Consider the following 19,982-nt stretch of genomic DNA (forward strand, 5'->3'; position numbering starts at 1 on the left):
GATTCTCTACAAGAGCAGTACGTACTTTTTTTGTTTTTGCTTTTTTGAGACAGGGTTTCTCTGTGCAGCTCTGGCTGTTCTGGACCAGGCTGGCCTTGAACTCAGAGATCCATCTGCCTCTTCCTTCTGAGTGCTGGGATTAAAGGCGTAAGCCACTATGTCGAACTACGCAGTATGTATTTTTAGCTAGACTTGGCTTTTTTTTTTTAAAATCGTATCTGTCTCTGTGTAGTATCAAGAAAGTACAAAGGCAGAGGCTTGGTTCCATTCCAGTTCTTAATGCCCAGTAAAAGGAGGAGATGCCTATGTAGAGTCCGCATAAACAAATGAACGTTCTCTTAGAGCTCCACCACCCTTCCCCAAATAAAGAACACTTCGATTTGCTGCTCACTCTGCATGGTGTGCCCTGCTAGCCTGGCTCTGGGCATAGGCCACTGAAGCCATGAGGACTTATAGGGGTACTGGGCTGCTGGAGGGCTAACAGCAGATGCTGCCCCCGAAGTCCAGGCCTAGAGAGACAGTCTGGCCTCTCTGTAGGTGGGGGATCTCAGCTTAGGGTTGGCCACATTCAGACCTTCTAATAGGTCTGCAAAGGAATGTGGAGCCTGGGCAACGTGCCTGGAGTGTGGATGGAATTTATTGCACCCCAGGCTTCCTGAGTTTTAAGGTCTTGAATAGCAGTTCACATATTTTTGTGGGGGGGATAGATATGAAAAACACCCAAATCGAAACCCACAGGAAACAAACTGGGGAAATCTGGAGGCAGAGCATGAAATGCACAAATACACAAGCCAGAGCTGGGCAAACAGAGCAGGGAAAAGGGCCAAGCCAAACCAGGGCCTTGTAGAGAAACCAGAGCCTAGAGTGTTGCATTCCAACTTCAGAATATGAGCTACGACACGGGTACCACGGCAGGTAAACTGTAAGGGAAATATAGGATAAAAAAGGTGTAAGACAACCCCGCTACCCAGACAGGCTCACCATAGATGCTGTGTACAGCAGTGGCTCTCACCCTGTAAGTGGTGATTCCCACAGGGTCACAAATCACATTACAATGTATAACAATTTCTAATGGTAGCAAAATTAAAGTAGCAACAAGATAACTTTATGGTGGGGGGCAGGGTCACCACACCAAGAGGAGCTGTATTAAAGGGTCACTCAGCATTAGGAAGCTTGGGAATCACTGGCATAGAGGCTTGTGGTCTTTTAAGGGGAGGGGTTTAAACAGGGAGCCCTTCTTCAGCAGAACAGCAAAGGTCTCCCACGATCAGCTGTGTGCCTCTGCAGGCTGTCATAATATGGTAGGCACCAGCATGGCTGTTGAGAGCTGTTAAGTGTACAGCGCTGTAGAGTTGTACCTAGCAGCCTCTTCTGCCCTGTTCTTGGATGTCATCAGCACCCCCTTCTAAAGATCGTTGAGTCTTAAACTGGGGGAAGATCTTCAGACCTGGGGTGGCAGAGTTAACATCCACCCTGTGCAGTACTCAGAGCTGTTTGAGTTGGCCCGTCTTTGCTGAACTCAGAATTTCCTCCGAGGCAGAGTAAAAAAGTTTGCTTCCCAACCCTGGCCACCTTCAGATCCCAAATGTGCCTTTTGCATGCTGACCCTTCTGATATGGCAAACTGGTGGCAGGTACTCCTGCCTGGGGTCCTGGGCTCCCAACTAAAGCATCCTGTCAAGGAAGTTACCATGGACTGCAGAAAAGAGCAGAACTGAGGTGAACAGTCATGGAGGGCAGGACCCCCAATAATTCTGCCCTCCCAAGCCACTGTCTAGGGGCATCACACAGACATAGCCTCTTCTTGGCACTGCAGGGCTCGGGCAGTCCTATTAATAGTTCAGCTACAAGCCCAGCCTTCCTCCGAGTTTCCATTTCACTCGCACCAGATCTGGCTGTCCCTGTAGGGACAGCTTCCTTGTAAAACAAACAGCAGAATCAATATTTCTTTCACTAGGGGAGGCGTAGGGTCTTCAGACTGCAGGTCAGGCCCTTTTTACCTTCTCCTGGCCCAGTCCTGGGCCCGGGATGGGGAACCAATGTCTACCAGTACACACACTTTCTGCCTCAACCCAGCAATTTGATTACATTAAATTCGGCAGGCATTTACTATTGAACCTTCAATGTTTCAAAGCCAGCAGGGCCAGGAGGATGAATAAGACACACCTTGAGTCTGGGAGTTCGCAGGTAACCAGGAGGTGGACACCAGGAGACAGACCCTTAAACCATCTGCCATGGCGGACATAAATGTGGGTAGTTAGGATATTGCTGGAGACCCAGAGCCTGAAGCACCTGCCTTTAGGCACAGCCCTCCCCTTCGCCATGCTACCCAGGGCATTCTTGAGCCGGCTTCCCTGGAGGTGGGAGGGAGGGTGGTGTGTGTGTGTGTGTGTGTGTGTGTGTGTGTGTGTGTGTGTGCAGTTATGATCTCTCTGCCTCTGCCAGTGGGGTCTGGACGAGCCCTGAATATAAACCTCAGTGCATAAGAGGTCCTGGGGGAGTTGGTTAAAGATACAAATCTTGGCCACAGTTCTGGAGAAGCAGAATCAATAACGGCTGGTATGTCTGAAGGTCTGCCTAAGAGATGAACCCCTCAGGGGCCTGAGGGTACTTGGGTCACAGTGCTCAACTGGGACATCTAGGGCAGAAGTCTGGGGAGAGGCTGAGAGAACCACTATCTCTGTGAAGAGAAAACCACACACAGCCAACAGACTGCCCTGTTAGTGTAGCCCATGGCTACAAGGACTAAGTCCCCCAGGGGATGCCCACAAGACCCCCAGTGTGTGGGTATCCCTGTGGACTAGGGTGGGACAAGTAGAGGCCATTGTGGTACTGAGGCCTATCCCCAACTGTGTCAGGGTGCCTTTCCCTCAGACAAGGAGGGGGAGACATTTGTCTTTTTGACAAGTCGGTTTTTCTGGACTTTGTCCCCAACGAGTATAGAGCCTGTGACATGAAAATGGGAACTTTCTGGCACTGGGGGGCACTCTTAGGAATGGGGGCCAAATTAGAAGAGGTCACTGTGACACTGATAGGCTGTGTGGGCCACCGTAGGAAATGTTGGACAGGTATGGTCTGGGTGTAGCGGGCAGGGCAGGAGCCATTCTAGAAAACGAATCCAGAAAAAAAAAACCTGCTAGAAACCACCTGAGGGGGGGAAATTCCAGGGGTTGGGAAGGGGGATGAGAGAGAGGGGGGGGAGGGAGGGGGAGGGAGAGAGAGAGAGAGAGAGAGAGAGAGAGAGAGAGAGAGAGAGAGAGAGTGTGTAGCATACAGGTTGTCCCATCCTGAGCCCCTAAATTATCAATCAATAAAAACAAAGCCACTTCCCCTGCCCTCCCACGTGTCAGGATTCAAGGAGGAGCAGCGCTGAGGAGGACCACACAGACTTTTAGACCCTGGACACGGAACAGCTTAGCCGGCATGTTTTAGGATAATAAAGGAAGCTAATGGTGAATGTTTCCTTCCCCCAGAGCTCCGATTAAACTCTGGAATATGGGGGACACGTAGGCTGCCGAGGACACGGTGCAGTTAGAATTCTGCCAGCAAACAGTCTAAAATATTCATGAAACATGGGACTGGGCCTGACGGTTAACACTGCGACTGGTTCCCTCCAATGGAGTGACAAATGGGTACCAAGCACTGTCATCTGTCCCTTTGATCTTTCCAGGTCCCACCAGGGAGCAGAGGGTGGATGGGGGTGGAGGTAGGGAGGCTAGGGGGAGAGGGAGAGGTCTTCCTGCTCCTGTCTCCTTGTAAGAGAGCGAGAGGAGGGGGGATTTCTTCAGACTATGAGGTAGAGTCATGGATCCTTCCTGTCCCCCTCCATCAGTGATTAGTGGCGCCCCCGTCCCCACACACCACACACTAACCTTTGTGAACACAGCATTGTTATATACACAAATCTCTCCAAACGGCAGAGCAGGAAAAGGAAAATGTCTTAGGGAAAAAAAAAGAGCAAATTGGCCTTTGAGAGAGGAGGGGAGAGACGCTTGGGTTAGGAGCACCACTGGAGTCTCAGCATGCTGCGAGGGAAGCGCCGTGCAAAACTGCAGCCATTTAACAGTGCGGCTAATTAAAAGGAGCGACATGAACGGCCTTTTCTTTCGGGTCTGAGTTTTACATCTTTCTGTGCAGGGAATCAAACGTATGACAACATGAGGACAAGGAGCTCTGTCCCCCAAACGATGAGAGGGGACAGAGCAGCCACCAAATTAGTGGTCTGGTGTCCTTCTGTCCGGTGTATGTGACTGAGGCTCATTGTTACAGGGGTGGCTTTAGGGGCTGGGGTCACAGGGAGGAAGGAGATTGTGGAGTTTAGACTAAATGTAGTATCATGTTTGCTAAGAGAGCGATGTTCCGTCTGGCGAGTGGCTGCAGGACACTGAGGGGAGCAGCAGATGCCTCAAGCACAAGATATTATCCCCTCATCATATTGGCTAAGTGACTATTTCCTGAGGCCAGTCCATGATCCTTTGTGTGTGTGCGCGTGCGTGAGTACATGCATGTGTGTGTATATGTGTGCATGTAAGTGGGTGTATGTGTATGTGTGTGCGTGTGTGTGCGTGTGCATGCGTGCATGTGTGTGTGTGTGTGTGTGTGTGTGTACCCGTGCTTGTACACACTTGTATGTGTCTATGGTCCAAGCACATGCGTAGAGCTTGAAGCCAATCTTTGGAGGGGTTTCTTGGAACAGGTTTTTTGAGACAGGTTCTCTGACTAGTCTGAGGTAGCCCCAAGAGTCTCCTGTCTCTGTCACTGGTAGTTCAGGCAGAGGCATCACCATGAATTCTGGGGGTCAAATACAGGTACTTGTGCCTGTGGGGTAGCCACTTTTTCCATGGAGCTGTCCCCCAAGCCCACATAATGCTTTTTGACAGCAAGGACCCTTCCACCAAGGTAGGAGCTGGGAAACAGCTGCACCTTGTGGATAGAACTTCCTTTTCAGTAAAAAGATCGCTTGGAACTAGGCAGCAGTCGTGGCCTCAGTCATGGGGACCTTCTCAACATACTGCACTATACCCTTTCAGATGGCAAATGTTATTTTGCATGTAGTTTGGTACATCTAAAAATAAACCCGAGGTTTCCTGAGGTCACTGCCCGTGAAAGTCCTACTCAACAGTCACTTCATGAGTTCTCCTAACAACCCCCAAGTCTGTGCTGTTGGGGGAGGGTCAGTTGTCCCCATCCTGTCCCACAGAGTTCTGTCTCTTAGCTGGCCAAAAGGTGGAAGAAGCCTATGGGGGCCACATGTCAGCCACTGTCCCCGAGGGTCACGAGGCGTGGCCTCAGCCGCATATCCTCTTGAGCTCTGTGCTTGGTCTAATTTTAAATTCTTTCCCATGGCAAAGCCGCTCCTCCTCCCGAGTTGAGGGCTTCGATGCCTAGCTAGAAGTTCATTTCTGGGAGGGCGGCTGGTGGCTTGGCATTGTCTCCTTCCTGTCACTCCTTGAAGCCTCCCAAATGCTGCCGTCCCCTCCCCCAACGTTTTGCTCCCACTTACATATGGGTCCCTCCACTTGGTGAGGGAGTTCACTAAGCCAAGAATCTGGGCAGGCTGGCAGGGGTGGGTAAGGAGTGAGAAGCTGGGGAGAAGAGAGAGAGGGGTGGAAGAGACAGCATTGGCAAAGACTGAAGCCAGAGCCTTCCCTTGGGTTTGAACTTAGCCATCCCGCCCCCCCCCCCCCCCGCCCCCTGGCTTTGAACTCCTTTGAGCCGCCCCCTTCCTGTGACTGAGCAAATGTTTAGCTTCACCTCCATGCAGCCAGCAGCCAGCAGTCAGCCATCCATCTGTTAACACACTGGCCAGACCGGGGCCTGGTGGCATCGAAGTGACCCAGAAGTAGGTCTAATCCTCTCTTCTAAATGTGCTTAATACCATCGATAATCTTGTCACATAAATCTCCTGGTTAGCAGTGAGCTGTCGCTATCACTACTAGACTCCAAGAATCTTTCAGGAAGGGATCCTGCTGCCTGCCATCTATCTCCTTTCTTACGCCCATCTCAGCTGCCATGTTGCAGAGCACTTGGGAGAAGCGCCCTGACCTTTCCGGGCTCCCCTCCTAGAGCGGCTGCTTGCCGATTAGGCTGACTAAGCCCAGTTATTCCCTCATTCCTGAGCTTCGCTGAGGACCTGCTTGGCATCTTTGGCACGTGTGTCTTCCTCTGGTGGTAGTGGTGTGTATATATTGGTGTGTGTGTGTGTGTGTTGTGTGTGTGTGTTGTGGTGTATATTGGTGTGAGTGCATGTGTGCATGCACGAGTGCACAAGTATGCATGCAAGAGTGCACATGTATGCATGCAAGAGTGCACATGTATGCATGCACATGTATGCATGCAGACATATATATGTGTAAGCGTGTGTGTGCATGTCAGAGGACTACCTCAGGTAGTCTTCCTCAAGCACTGCCCTCCTTGATTTTGAAGACGGAAGGTCTCACTGGCCAGGTAGGTGAGGGTATAGCTGGAACGTGAGCCCCAGGGATTGTTCTTCCTGTTTCTCATCTCTGCTGCTTAGGGTCACAGGTGTGTGCCACCATGTCCTCTTTTGTTAATGTGGGTTCCGGGGACCTAACTCAGGACCACACCCTTGCAAGGCAACTACGTTATTGACTGAACCACGACACCAATCTTCTTTCTAGACAAAATGCTCCTTCCTCGAATTCTTATCTATCCCCTAACCCCGGTAATTCTTCTGGCCTCTGTGCCCACAGCACATTGAAAGCTTTGCTTCAGTTTGGTCAGCTTGGAATTAACAGTGTGGACAAAATTCACTGTCCCCCAGAGAAACTCAATCATTACATTACCTCCAATACTTAAATTATCAGTGTGAACGCTGAGAAGCATTGATGCTGTGCAAATGCAGGCCTCCCCACACCCAGGGCTTCTGCATTCTAACCCCTAATGGGCAAAGCAGGTGTGTGTGTGTGTGTGTGTGTGTGTGTGTGTGTGTGTGCACGCGTGTGATGCCTTCCTTCAGGGCACCGTGCACAGCTCTGCTGGCTATCCCTGAGTGACTAAAGACAAATACCCTTCGAGTGGCGATGACGACCGCCCTACTACGGCACCGGGTTCAGCAGCAGCTGGGCAAACAAGTCAACTGCACTCTAATTCCATGCCCAGACTTCAGGGGCACTGGGTAAAGCCGCATCACAGATGCTAGGGGTCGGCAGAAGTCTGCTCGGAATCCCACATCTTCTGCCATAGGCCCGTAAGTCTTGGCTGACATTTGGGTCCAGTTTCCTCTAGGCAGGTATGTGGGTATGCCAAGGCCTTCCGCACCACAGAGGGCTCACTCTGGATCATGGACGTACTTCCTGTGGTAACTACAGTAGAGCAGCTGGAAACAGCCCACTCGGGACAAATGCTTAACGGAAAGAGTGTCACAGTCACAGTCTGCCATGTATATATTATATATATATTATAAAATATTTTTTCCATTCCAATGATACCAAGAAGCAGATATGGTGACGGAGAGAATGTTCTTATGAATGACCATGGTCACAAGAGGAAAATGGTCAGTAGTTGGACTTTTTGTTTGGTCTGTTGTGGTGTTTTGATTTCAAGAACGTCCTTGGTGGCTCTCCCAATTCAAAAGGGCATCCAAGACTAGCGATGCTCGTTTTCTTTCTCTGATACAGCAAGGAATCCCACTGAGGGCTTGCTGTAAATGGAGGCCGTGGGGAAGTCTCACCCTTGACTCCCCACTCCGTACCCTTTGGCAGACTCTGAACATAGAGGTGGTGTACAAGCCCTCGGCATTTCCTGAGGGACACTGCTGTGGGTAGCGAGGGGTATTTGCTAGTGGTGCAGATTTCTTTCTGTTTTAATTGCCCTTTGGAAGGCTGCCAGACTGGAGTTCATATGTTCCAGGAAGCACACAGTGAAAACATTCTACGTGAAGAGAAAGGCTGAAGGTGTTTTCTTTCTACCCAGCAGTGGGCAGGCCTGCAGGCCATTGGCTCTGGGCTTGAACTCATGGCCCCACTCAGGAGGACCTTGGGCAATGAAGGACCATAGACTGGGTACCTCAAAGGGCAGAGGTTGGTTCTCTTATGGCTTTAGGGCCAGAAGTCCAAAATCCAGGAGTTGGCTAGGCTAGATTTCAGGAAGAATGATTTCTTCCTATGGGCTTCTGGTACCTCCAGAAGTTCCTGGACTTTTGATGGCCTCACTCCAATCTCTGCCTCTGGCTGTACATGGTATCTTCCATTAGTGAATACATCAGTCCACTTGTATTGTTTTAGAAGGCCTAGCCTTGTAGGTGTGGCCTCAATTAGACCTGTCAAAACCCCAGCTCTAACAGAAATATCTGAAAGTGAGCCTTTGATGGGTGATTGACAGTCCTGGGAACAGCATGCATGAGAGAGGAGGGTGGTGGGGCACTCTCCCTTCTGGTTTTCAAAGCTTAGAGGAAGATGGGCCTGACCACTGAGCCAGGTCAGCAGGGTAGACGCACTAAGGTCATGACTAAAGATCCTAGGTGGATGAAGCTTGAGCGGTTAATATTTAATCTACTACAATGTAGCCATTTACCACACAGGGAGCACCCACACTCCACTTTGTCATTCATTTAACTATTAGAAAGATGAGTCCAATCTCTTTGGAAGGGGCTCACCCTAAAATACAGCTCTGTTATTTATCTGAGTGAGACTGGGCACTGAGAGACCTCAGCGAACTCACAAGTGAGGTGGACACAGATGTAACGTGGAGTGCAGACCTCCCTCCATCGGCATTTGGCATTCCGAGAAGGTCCCCATGGTGGGAAACAACCCAGGTAGCTGACAAAGCTGTTGCCAGCCCACCAAACCCTCCACTCCATTCCCTGAACTGTAGGAACCTTGGGCCCTCTCACCTACTCTTAGCTCAGTGCTGGGGCTTAGAAATGTTAAATAACAATAATAATAATAACACATCTGAGTGTGACGCTTTAATAGCCAATCCATCACTTTCCTACTTTATTTCGGAGACTTTAAGAATGGTGCCCTTCCTGCACGAAACATCAGGGTGCATTTATATTAAAAAATGAAACTAATTAAAATGTTTGAAAACCATAAACCACCCCACCATAAAACAGCAGCAGCCCTATTTTTTTCCAGTCTAAAAAGATTTTTCTTCCTCATTTTGTGGTCTGCTTGGATGAACAAACTGCTGAGGTGGGAAGGCTGGAGGAGGAGAAGGAGGAGGAGGTAGACGAGGCAAAATCGTTCCTGGACGAGGCCGCTGGTGAACGATGGCACCAAGGAAGGGCTCCATGCTTTGTTGGCACCATAGGTGTGCATGTGTGTCCCCACTGTGTAAAGTGTCTCCATGCTACAAATGAAGTCATTCTCTAGCATTAAAGCTGATTTCACACAAGCCCCTAGAGGTCAGTTGTGGTAACCTGCTAAATGACGGAAATAGGGAGGCTGGTTGAAATCAGAAAAAGATGAAGAATCCAAGACGGTAGAAGGGAAGACAGGGTGGGCTAGGAGAGGAAGACCAGAGTAAAGAGCAGCCGTAAACTAGGAAAGGCCAAAGCTGCGTGGGGCTGGACCGTAGCACAAGAGATAAGTTGATGCCATCCCAAGAACAGGAAGCACCAGCGAGTCCTTGAATGCTCACGCCTTCCATTTTCTCAGACGTCTGCCTCTCAAAGGAATGTATTCATAAGGTAAGACTTGTAACTCACATACAGTCACCACCAGCACCACCAGCTGTTGTCTCCTGACCGTTGGCCCAGTGATAGACTCCACTTTTTGCTTAGCATTTCTTTTTTTTTTTTTTTTTTTTTTTTGGTTCTTTTTTTCGGAGCTGGGGACCGAACCCAGGGCCTTGCGCTTCCTAGGTAAGCGCTCTACCACTGAGCTAAATCCTCAGCCCCTTGCTTAGCATTTCTTGAATACACCCAAACTTCCTCGGTTTTGAGATGAGTAAGATCGCAGGACGGTGAAGCAACCAACCCAGGCTTCCCGACTTACGTGCTTCTCGGCATATGCTCTACCTCACATCTTTCTATTGGACACGTTTGCTACGGCTCACCTGTGCGAGAAGTGGATGCGTGCAGCTGGTATCCAGCTGGGAGGGTCTATGTGTGCATGTGCGTTTGAGTGTGCGCATGTGCCTGGGCAGAGGTGAGAGACAAGGCTTAGGGATGTGAGTGCAAATATATTAATTAGGAGATAAAGAAGATTGATGGAAGATAGGAAGCTGGGAGAGTCTCTCTGTCCCTCTGGTGAGACACAGCGGGGACCTGAACTGCGTAGCAGGAGGAGAAACGGAATGGATGACAGCCTGCTGAAATAGTGGAGGTTGTCCTGCCAAAGTGAGGGTGGAAAGGGAGTAGGAGGAGTCAAGGTGAGATGCCTTCCGGATTACATAGCTAGGTGGGTAGCAGGCCTGGTCCCTGAACCAGGCATATAGTGGGAAACCATAGTGTAGGGTGATACACAGAGCTGGACTCTGGGCATTTTACCTTGGATGGGTTTCAGGGAAAAGATTTTGAAACTAGAATCATGGGGTTTGAGGGACTTATTCTGAGTTCAAACCTCATGTCCCATGTATTTAAAGCTACAACACGGAGCAAGCTCCCAGGTTTTCTGAGCCTCGGTTTCTCAGTGTTAATGAGGGCACTCACCACTTGGTTTGTTGTAAGATCTCAGACGAAATGTGTAAAGCTCTTGACACAGTACCTGTCTTGGTAAATGCTTTTACATAACAAGACAGAAGAAAAGAAGAACACACTACTAAAATCACAACCACTAACACAGAACATGGGTCAGAACTGAGGATTGTTGAGGACACAGGTTCTGGATTTGAGATGGGGGAGAGAGTGGGTGACCCCTCGTTTCATGGGAGTATAGCAGTTGCTTTGGAAAAATGCCTTAGCTTGGGATTCCTTTAACCAGGTGGTGTTGGTATGTGTGTTCCTGTATGGATTTGACTTAGCTGTAGAAAATTGGCTGCCGCCACCATGATGTCACAGGGAGAACAAGAGGCAGCCATGGAGCTGCTCAGAAATGAGACCACCACCGAGGAAAGGCTGAATACAACTTCAGAAGTGCATAGCTATTTTTTATTGTGTGTGTGTGTGAGTCGAATGAATTTCCATGACTACACCTTCTACCCACAATTCAACGTGATCATTGAACACATATTTACCGAGCGCCTGACAGGCAAGTGTGAGGTTTGAGCAATTCAAAAACCTACGAAGACAAGGTCTTTTGTCTCAAGGACCTACATTCTGGAGGGAGACAGATGAGTTGAGAGGAGAAGGTCACACAAAGAAGGCCATGGTCAAAATAACAGAGCACAGAGCACATCTTAGACACTATTGTCACAGCTCTAAATTATTTAAGAACCTCTGCAACTCAACGGAACCGGCAGGACCGTGATTTCTTTTTATAGAGGAGAGGAAACCGGGCAGCTGAGAGAGGAAATTAACAGGCTAAAGTCACATGGAGAGGACACAGAATGAGGATTCAGGCTTGGGTCATTTGATTGGTCAGGGCTGCTAACCCATCACTGTGTAGACAGAGGTGTACTAATTAATGTTTATAACTGGTGTGCAACTGGCATCCGCACTGGGCCTGGCTGATGTGGTGGGCTGACCAACTGATCTTTTCATGCTATGTGTATATACAGATAACTTGTTGGACCTGATTGCCTTCCAGGCATCAATGCTGCCTCCCGTTCTCCTCCTCCTCCTCCTTCCCCCTCCCCTTCCCCCTTCTCCTCCTCCCCTCCCCCTTCTCTTCCTCCTCCTTTTCTAGCCCTCAGGCACATCATCAGACAAAAGACAAGGGGGAAATTGTGGGACAACCAACACGACAAGGTGGAAATGTGCCATTTACCAGTGTCCTTCTGTTTCACAGTAGACCCAGATCTCTTGGAGCCCCTGGATTAGGATGTCAATCAGAGTGTATTCTGAACAGTGAAAACCGAAGACTGTGATGAGTGCACAGCCTTGACTCCCTCTCCTAACCTCCATGCAGGCTGTCTATGGGTGTCCACCTCTGCTCCAACCTAAGTTCGTGGACTTGATAATGAAGGACAGAACCTGGTCCCATCCAGGGAGCTATGCCTGTCTTTGATGGAGTCATGTGGTATCTTTTATGGAGCCTGAGCTAAACTTGAGGATCCCAGGGGAGCATCCTGAGAAACTTCAGGCCACCTTTCAGTCAGAGCCTACGGGATCAAAGCACATAGACAGGGACAGCCAGGGATTAGTGGGCTAGGATAGCAGGGCTGGGGAGCAACCAGAAAACGGGTGTTGGCCAACCAGAGTCCGTCCTCCAGGGATGGAGAAGCTGCTGGTACATGACTGATAGCCTGCCTGTGGGTTTGTTTGGATCTCAAGTCTTCATAACTCAGGGTCCCGGAGGTGGGCATGTGGTGGAGAGGCAGCTGCTAACTCTGTGACGCTCTCAGAGCCCACCTGGATGCCAACCGTGAAACTAATGTTGTTCTAGGATGGGAGGCAAGGGACATGAGATATCTGGACTTGGGAAGATTTGGCAAGAGAAACCCATAGTCTAGTGTTGGATGTGGCAGTTACTAATTTCTGCTGGGAGGAAGCAAAACGCTCATTTTGCCTGCAGACCTGCCAGGTGCACATCTCCCCTGAAGGACTGTCAGATCGACAGACTTTGTCAGCCTGGTGAGGGAAACGGCTGGGGTCTCAGAAACGGATCAGCCCCAATCTCAAACACCGGTTAACTTCCCCAATTATTTACGAGGAACACGATGCGCTGTAATGAAGTCTAATTCACGACGTGCTTTAATGCCTTTATAATACAATATTCTCAACATTCTCCCCTAATCTTAGCAGATGACAAGTTGCCACTATTGAATTCCCATTAATATGAATTACGGGCGCAATATATTTTGCCCAATATAATTTCCCCAGCCTAATATTTTGAGGGAATGAAAAGCATACCCTCAGCATATTTCTGACGGAAGGTAAGGGTGGGGCACGAAGTTGGTTCCTTTGCCGGGTCAGGTATTCCTGGCTGGGTGTGTTTGGGTAGAAGACAAGATTCTAGTACCTGGATATTGTATCTTCCCTCCCCCACTGCTTCCTTCTCATCAACAGAATCGAAGATTCTACCCTAATCAGAGCAGTCATTGTATCGCGACTCAAATGCAGGACTTGCATATGGAGGCCTTAGGTGTCCCTTTGCTGGCCATGTAACCCTGAATATCAAGGGACGTCCCAGATATTACATAAGAACAATTATGGCACTGAACTCATACAGTTGTGAGGACACAGTGACGAAAGGCAAGACTCTCTGGGAACTGTGGCTAGCTTGTAGCAAGCACTCAAACACTCGTGACGGAGAAGAAGACAATGGAACAAACCCAGGGGCACATTTTGGGACTTGGCTGGTTGGGTGTCACCCTTAATCAGTTTCTAAGATGGTTTGTAAGATCACTGCCAGGGAGCCTCTTGAAGAGGGTGAGGTTGTAACCACCCCTCAACCCCCAGTACAGCTGAGGCCCTTGGCAGTGATGGAGGCACTGATTTTGAATACAGTCCTTTAGTCCTTGATGACTCCAGCACTCTCCAGAGCACTCCTGATTCATGGCCTGGTTCTCCTACTGCGCCAACTGTGAGTGGGAGCCAAGTGCCTCTGGAGTTGCTATGGTTGGGGAAGAGCAAATGGGGGAGCTGAGAGATTTTCTCCTCTGGACCATCCATCACCTGCTGGGTCCGTGTGCTTCCTCATGGAGGACATTCCTGACAATTGCCCAGGAAGCTCTCCCCCAGGATGGGCCATCTTGAAGCCCACTCCTCAGGAGTGCTTCCCTACATTCCAAGCTACTAACTCATGTTGGAACCAAGCTACTGAAGCCCAGAAGCATAGCATCTGGCCAGCCAGCCTTGAGTAACATCTTGGAGCAAAATATACTGACACAGACACCTGGACCCACTCTCACAGATTTACTCTTGTGCGCGCACATGTGCGCACGCATGTGCGCGCGCGCACACACACACACACACACACACACACCACATAGAAAAAGAGAGATTTACAAAGCTGCAGTTCACCACCAGAAGAAAATGTAAAGGCTTAAAGGAAAAGGTTATAACACTAGGATCCCACACGCCGTGGGAGAAATGGAGGACCTAGAGAAAGGAGATGCTTCAGTGGTCTGAAATGCACACTGCTAACACCACCACACCACCTGAGTGCAGTACCCACCCCGAGCCACGCAGCTCGACACGTGGTGGTTCTGCCCTCCTCATCCTCATCATGAGCATCCCCAGAAACCACTCTTTGTTTGAACGATGGCTGCTCCACCACGGTCCTTACATTAACAGAAAGGAAAGGATGACGTAAAAAATAATCATCTTCCTTTACCCAACAGTAGAGGCGTCTGAGTGAATCAATGCATTCATTCATTCTGTTCTCAAACAGGCACTGAGAACCCCTACGTGCCGAGTCTCGCCTGGAGCTTACGTTTAGTAAGGAGTCAAGAGGACATGTATTACACAGCTATTCTAATAGCACCATAGCAACGCCGTTATGGGAATGAGAGAAATACTAGCAAAATTTCCCACCACGGACATGGTCATACTTAGGCTGCCAGTGGTAGAAAGAATAAGAAATCTTCTGGGCAGACAAGTGAAGGAATTATGATTCGAAAGAAGAACAAGCAAGTGCAAAGTCCCTGGGCTTCGAGAGATCTGCATAGCGTCAAGAATTGTAGCCCTGTGTGAGTGTGTGTGTGTCTGTGAGTGTGTGTGCATGTGAGTGTGTGTGCATGTGTGTGTGTGCATGTAAGTGTGTGTGTGCGCATGTGAGTGTGTGTGAGTGTGTGCATGTGAGTGTGTGTGCATGTGAGTGTGTGTGTGCATGTGAGTGTGTGTGTGCATGGGAGTGTGTGTGAGTGTGTGCATGTGAGTGTGTGTGCGCATGTGAATGTGTGTGAGTGTGTGCATGTGAGTGTGTGTGCATGTGAGTGTGTGTGCATGTGAGTGTGTGTGTGCATGTGTGTGTGTGTGTGTGTGTGTGTGTGTGTGTGTGTGGTGTTGGGGGATTTTCCTCAGACACAAGCTGATTCTCAGAGGGCCTAAAAGTAAGATTAAGAGAACAGCAAAACCGTGCTATGGCTGTTGGCATTGTGGGAAGTATTTGGGAGTAAACTTCCTGCATGCAGCAGTAAGTACTCGTGGGTGGATACTAGGGAGAGAGTGCTCACAGCGGCTGCTGCAGCTGTTTTAGGGACCCAGGAGCCAGGTGAGGTCTGGCAGGTGAAGGGATGGACTCCTAACTGTTCCTTATGAGCTGCCCCTAGAACAAAGGTGGTTTCCACCTATTTATTTCTTAGTCTATGTATACAAGAATCCCTGAGGTACGCTGGCACCATGGCTCTCGTGTCAGGTTTCTGGAATGCTCCTGCCATTTTCCCTTCCTGTGTGTTGGCTCCATCCTCAGGTGGATGGCCACAGCAAGCCGAGATCTCACCTCCAGAATTGACATGACCAGAGGTAGGAGTTATTTTTTATTTTTCTTGGGACTCTTCCTTAGAGGCAAGAAAAGCTCTCCCAGAATTCCTCAGGATCTATTGGCCAGAACAGGGTCACACGACTCTTTCAGAACTCAAAATGGGCAGCAACAATAGGATCACACACCTCCTTCGGAGTCATTGTAATCCCAGCTGGGACCAGAAGTTGATCAGTTGTTGAGACGTAGGCATTAGAAGCTGAGCCAGAAAGAGTTCCACTAGGAGGGTGGATGGAGAAAGAACAGATGCTAGGCAGGGGATCAGTGACATCTGCCACAGTCAAGGACAGTGTCTTTTCAGGCCTAGAATTGTTTCTAGCTCGGCTCACCCCTGAGCCCATTACCATATCACCCCCACATCCTATCGCTCCCACCTGCCAGAGGGCCACTTCTGACCTGAAGCCAGGATTCTCTAAGTAGCAGGTCAACAACTGAGATTGTGTTCTGTGCTGGTCTGGCCCTTAGTCAGGTGAACCTCAAGTATGAAGTCCTTATAGGCTAGCAGGGATGACTGTATAAGATGTCAGTGCTGTAGCCCAGGGCTAGATACCTTAGGCACTCTGGTTACATCCTCTTGTCAAAAATGTTCACCTTGAGCATTGGGAGGTACTGACCTACCTCACATAGCCAATGGGAAACAAAGCTAACCTGTGCTAACCTACCCCCAGAACAAAGAGGACATGATTTGAGGAACATGCTGTTTGAGTAACTCAAGACACTTGGAGCCTCGGGAGGTGGTGTGGGTGCCAGTAGGAGCAGTTTCCCAGAGGTGGATAGTAGCCAGTAGATTGCATTTGAGTCAGGCTCAGGGACACATTAGTTTCTGCCTCCTACATAAGCATCTAGCTCCAGACCCAGCTACATAGCCTCCTCCTCCTCTTGGTGCTGACGGCTACACAGTATTCACTTACTTTCTCCAGGAAGCAGAGGAGGGGTGTGTGATACATCCTGGTGCCCTGCCCACACGCCTGGCCCAGTTCTCAGGGCTCCTTATTTACCAGAGGAAAATGAAGTTCTGATCCATGGATTCCAGAGAGGGGAAGTCACAACACAAGTCAACACACCATGTTTCCCTCACTGATGGAGGGGACTCTGTGGGGCCAGTGGAGAAGAAATGACACCTAAGTGTCAGAAGCCATCCTGGTATTTGTTTCCCTGGGTTATTTTTGGCCCTGCAGACAGCTCCCTGTAACAAATGGGCTGGGCTCTGAAAGTTCATTCGTGCTTTGGCTGTTTAGATTTTGCAACATTGTTTCCCTTTGAAAAAACCAAATGTGACAAATGGCGATGAGACTTCCAGGTTAGTCCTCCAAAGCCCATTTGACCCGTAATGTAGTTAAAATGCTGTCCTCGTGCAGTGAGGGGAAAAAAAAAAGTTTAATTGCAATGTAATTAAATGAAACACTGAGCGTTATAACTGAATGAGAAGTAGATCTGTGTGGATCTTGAAGGATGCTATTCCCAAAATCCTGCTGGGAGAAGGGGCCATGTTGGGAGAATGGGGGAGAATGTATCAGATCCACTCTATCAGGGGAAAGTGGCATCAGACTCTGAATCTGAGGCTGTTGAACATTTGTGTCACGTTGCTAGCTGGCCTTCCTGACTTCCCTCTCCTCCCAAAATCTTCCTGAAAGAATGTTTCCCTCTGTGAGTTTCCATGCGGACAAGCCCATGAAGGGCATCTCCTTCGGGTGGTTTTTATTTTAATTTAAAATCAGCAGGCTAGGAATGGAGGTACATGCCTGTAATTCTTAGCTCTTGGGTGGCCGAGGCAAGAAAACCGCGGTGACTTTGAGGCCAGTCTGAACCACACAGAGACTCAGGCTAGCCTGGGGTTCAGACTGAGACCCTATCTCAACAAACAAACAACTGAACAAACATCAAAACAAATAAAAAGAAAGAAAAGAAACCAACCAACTGAAACAGTAGCAACATCATCATCCCCATACTGGGAGGTTAGCATTTAGGTAGGTTTGTCCATGTCCCAGGGACAGAAGTATCCCTGTGTCTCTCTAACCCTGGGGACAGTGACTGGGTCAAATATGGCCTTCAGGATAAGGGGAAAAATCTTGGCCCAGTTGTGGGTTCATGTGGTAAATGCTCCTTTAAGGTCTGTCCCCTAGAAGCCAAGGGATCAGGCTGATTCTTAGCAGCATAGCTCCTTCTGTGTGTCTGACACCTCTTCAGCAGTGTCCTGTGTAGGAAGGACGTAACATTGGGACGTCTAAGTCCTGAGGGACTTAGCTTGACACCCTATCTCAGGCAAGGTGGTGGGAATATTAAGTAGATTCTAGCTTTCTGCCCGGGGCAGAAAAAGCCTTAACCAGAAGCTAGAGGGCAGATAACCTTGCCTAAATAAATGTGTTGGGCAGTTGAGAAAGAGACATGGAAGGCTTCTGGGACAACCCTTCCCGTCATAAAATAACAGTCTAAACAGGAAGCTATGGAAGTGCCTGTAGCTCTCCACAACTGGTGGCTTCTGGTAGAAGTGTGGGAGGGAGAAGACTCAGCTCTATTTAAGGGGCAGGCCACTGAGAGTTTGACCATGCACCAGTGAGTACGTAGATAGCACAAATTGAATTCCTTTTCATTTTCATTTTCATTTTGGCGGCAGTGTGTGTGTGTGTGTGTGTGTGTGTGTGTGTGTGTGTGTGTGTCACATATGTAGTAGGGCAGACATGGAAAGACTGGGAAGTGAGTGTGATCAGTGTGTATGATAAGAGATTCCCAAAGGATCGATAAAAATGTTGACAAAAATAAAATGTGCTGGGGACTTAGGTTACGTCATGAAAGTGATCACCAGTCAGTATCTAGGATGCCTACTTCTTGTAACAGTAACATGATTCCATAGTCTTTCTCCCTCTTTCTTGGACTCTGGCTTTGACCGATGATGGGGTTTTAGCTCCACATCAAGGCTAGAACAGCACCTGGGCATTAGCCTTGACTTCTTGCTGCTTTTAAAAACCCAAAGCACCCTGTGAACGAGGCTGAGCCAGACGGATGGAAGTCATGCCGAGAACCAGGTCCCTGGCTTGACCAACCACAAGGCATAGATAGAGGGGCAGGGCAACCTCATCACTGGAACCCAGCTGAGCCAGCTGTAGCGGTACCCTCAAACTTGTCGGGAGATCAAGCCACAAAGTCTAAAAGTCATTGTTATGAAGCAAAACTAACGTATACACCCTACGACTCTTGTCTGTTGTGCCTCCACTTTGTAATTCCTCTCCGCCTTTTGTCCTGACTTATCTTTTAGAAATGTGGTAAAACACACCTTCTTTAGTCAAAAACTGAAGTTCAACCACTTAGGTTTGCCCTCTCCAAAAGGCAGTCTTGAAATGGGTGTTTTGGAGAGGTGACATTTCTCATTTCTGTACACACTTTTGTGACTGACAGATGGGTTTTAAGTCGATGAAGATACAATCCACAGTGTAAACGTGACTCAAGGTGCAGGCAGAAGCCATTAGCTCGGTACTAACACGCGCAAGCTGTCTCACTATGCTTTATCTGACCCGATAATTTATCACGAGGGAAATCAAGACTACTTGTTGGTGGATCAAGCCATGGCCTTGGGGCTGAAAATCACCCACAGTCAGGAAATGAGCTACGAAAAGGGTTGGAGCTGCTCTCCCAAGTACACTGCTCTGTAGCCTTGATTTCTAACATGAATACAAGGGACAGGAGACCTGAAAGGGCTTCTCCATCATCATTCCCAGATCCTAGAACTGCAGGATAGCAGGGGTTGTACATTAGGCTTGATGGTTGCTCCCACGACGTCTATGGGGACCCCAGGTCATCCCCCTCAAGAGAAGCATTCCCTGGGAAGCTGAGGTGTACCCCTGGGCAGACACATTTTTTATGTTTCCAAGCCCGACAGCCCCCGGTGCTCATAAATGTCAAGCCCTAGGTGCTTGGTACTCTGAACGCCGATTTCCCAGCCCTTCTAAGCTTTCCTCAGGCTTCCAACACAGGCGACTCTGCTGTTTCTTAGCCAGATTTATGTTCAAAGGCTGAGCTCCAAGGGGTGATGGGAATGTCTCAGCCTGAATGCCCCTGACCACAAGGAAAAAGAGGTCCTCATACATTTATTTTGCAGGCATCTGTGAGGATTTCCAGTTTATTCTTTCAGTAACAGAATTGCATTTTATGAAGCCGTCCCTTTTCTGTCAGGCAGGTTTGCGGAGAATAATTTAAATTTCACGCAGCAGCAACTGCAGGGCATTGGTGCCTCCCTTGCGTTCGAACAAACAGGCCTGGCATGGGGCCATGCTTCCCCCAGTGCCCAGACAGCCAGTGGGAGTAGGAATGTGGTACTGGCCCAGCTCCTCAGGTTCATCTCCTGCCACATCAGAGGGGGACAGGGCAGCTCTTCAATCTCCAAGCAACAATCACTAGGCTGATTGTCCCCAGATGAAGAGCTTTTCAGACCCACTTCCTAGTTGTCCCCGCCTCCCTGCTCTGTGTGCGTGTGTGTGTGTGAGTGTGAGTGTGTGTGAGT

The 19,982-nt window shown here is 49.1% G+C and overlaps 1 protein-coding gene across 5 annotated transcripts in view; it reads right to left on the bottom strand.

Moving 5' to 3' along the window:
- The window catches only part of Klhl29 (kelch-like family member 29), a 304,127-nt gene that overhangs the window by 111,964 nt on the left and 172,181 nt on the right, over positions 1-19,982 (bottom strand). The gene's annotated exons all lie outside the window — the stretch shown is intronic.

The sequence above is a fragment of the Rattus norvegicus genome, chromosome 6, assembly GCF_021556685.1.
Source record: "Rattus norvegicus strain SHRSP/BbbUtx chromosome 6, alternate assembly SHRSP_T2T, whole genome shotgun sequence".
Lineage (NCBI taxonomy): Eukaryota > Metazoa > Chordata > Mammalia > Rodentia > Muridae > Rattus > Rattus norvegicus.